Genomic DNA, 2,248 nt, shown 5'->3' with positions numbered 1-2,248 from the left:
CCCCGTTGAACAGGAAGATGACGCCGTGTTTGAGAGGCGTGGAGAGATTCGTTAGAGAATGTAAAACCTCCAGCATCACTGAACAGCCGACAGCGTCATCACTGGCTCCTGAAACACACACACACACACACACGTTATTAATCACACAGATCTAGAAACATGACTCAAAGAAAAAAATAAAACATACTACAAATACATAAAACCAATTTATACAATACAATTTAATCCTGTCAATCAAACGCAGTGCTAAAACCCAATCCCAAATCATAACTGACTGGGATTTGACATAAATCTAAACATGACAGAACAACAACAACACTCAACATCACATGCTGCCTATTAAACACTCATGCTGTGCATCTTTTTGCACACACTCACTTACACATCGATGTTTCTGCTGTTTCACTTCCTGGTTTTCTAATGATCAGGATTTCACAGGACAGATGACAGCGGAGTGTAATAATCCACTATATCCATAAATAATGCAAATAACATAACACGCCCATCCATATACAACCAACATCTGACACAAACAAAGAACACTGACAGCAAACATAATGAAACCTTAAACTTCTCGATCTGATCGCTGTCACTTCAAACCACAGCAAACAAAACTGAGAAAAAGGTCACAAATGAAGAAAATATGGCGCATTTCCTGCTCATGTCTGCAGTAAAATGTCAGATATCTCAATAAACTCAGTAACTTCTCATTTAATGATCTCCACATTCATTTTACTGCTCTAGACTCTGAATGATCACTGATGCTCGATCTGATCGCTGTCACTTCAAACAAACAAAACTGAGAAAAAGGTCACAAATGAAGAAAATATGGAGCATTTCCTGCTCATGTCTGCAGTAAAACGTCAGATATCTCAATAAACTCAGTAACTTCTCATCTAATGATCTCCACATTCATTTTACCGCTCTAGACTCTGAATGATCACTGAATGATGAAGAGACTCATTTAAAAATATATAATTTCCTACTTAAGGAGAAACATCTGAGACAAATATAAATACTTCATTCAATTCTCAATTACATCTCATTTAAGTCTTAGAAGTTATAAAAGAGCAACTTCTGAGCAATAACATTTAATTAACTCTCACTAATGAAGCTTCATAATACTCACTGCAAGACATTAGTAGCATCATGTTGATACTTAAAGGTCCCATATTGTCAAAACTGACATTTCCTGACTTTTTTCATGATAACTGAGGTCTAGGTGCTATGTAACTACCATATAAGTTTTAAAACAGTCAATCCACAGACAAATGCACACAGCCTGCATAAAGTAGCTGTGCCTTTTCACAAGCTGTTGTGACTTCCGTAAAAAGTTGACGTCTGAACTACACATTCACTGCCTTCAGTCAAAATTTCAATATTTTCTCTCGCAGTTATATCATTGGGTAATTATACTGTTTAAACTGCGGGCATCAGGCAGGGAGCCGCTATTATGCCTGGCATTGAAACTGCTTTTGAATGCACGATTTTAGTTTCACTTTCACTTTGGAGATTCGCGATCACACGTACTTTGCTTATACTATGGAGGGAGAGTACTTACCACACATTTTACAAGATTAGATGTTTGTCAGAGGTGCTCAGGATCTGCAATTCGCCATCTCCTCAGTCATCTCTCCTTACTCTGTTTATGTGGTAAGTGAAATTTGATGTACTGTAATATAACAGGCATTATGTAATGTCCGCAACCCGTAAGTAAACTTCTCACACATTTTATGTTACATTATGGAGCCAGCATAATCTGAAATTATAGTTTGTAAACGGTTATGCAATGCTAATGTGATCCTAACATGTTAGTACACATTTTAGAGAAAAAAGTACACCTTTTAGAGAAAAAAGTAAAATAGTAAAATAAATTGTAGCATGTCAACTTACTGTATCAGTAGGAAAGCAATAGTTACGTAGCTTACTGCATTTGGTGTTTGGAAAAAAAAACATTAATTACCATTCTGAAACATCCTGTTGTAAGTGCGTTTGAGGAGGTGGTTGGTTGTCTCCTGTCGTCGCCGATTCGGGGTCTGAGTTCGGCTCAAACATGTAAGGCCGGAAAACATTTCCCTCAGCAGTGGCCATCATTACAGGTGTTTCTATTTACAGGTGTTTCTATTTTTCTATTTGCCATAGCAGGCTACAGCATTCATGACCCTAGTTACCTGTTGTTGGCCTGGCCATACGTCACTCAGAAAAACAACAGGCCAATCAGAAGAGAGGCTCGTGAATATTAATTAAA

General features: G+C 37.5%; 1 protein-coding gene across 1 annotated transcript in view; it reads right to left on the bottom strand.

The window, feature by feature from the left end:
* Positions 1-2,248, bottom strand: part of LOC107671233 (zinc finger protein 93-like) — a 63,188-nt gene that overhangs the window by 8,662 nt on the left and 52,278 nt on the right. The gene's annotated exons all lie outside the window — the stretch shown is intronic.

Source organism: Sinocyclocheilus anshuiensis, unplaced genomic scaffold (assembly GCF_001515605.1).
Source record: "Sinocyclocheilus anshuiensis isolate Anshui unplaced genomic scaffold, SAMN03320099.WGS_v1.1 scaffold3169, whole genome shotgun sequence".
Lineage (NCBI taxonomy): Eukaryota > Metazoa > Chordata > Actinopteri > Cypriniformes > Cyprinidae > Sinocyclocheilus > Sinocyclocheilus anshuiensis.
Note: the sequence above shows the minus strand (reverse complement) of the source record. Positions and strands in the feature narration are given on the sequence as shown.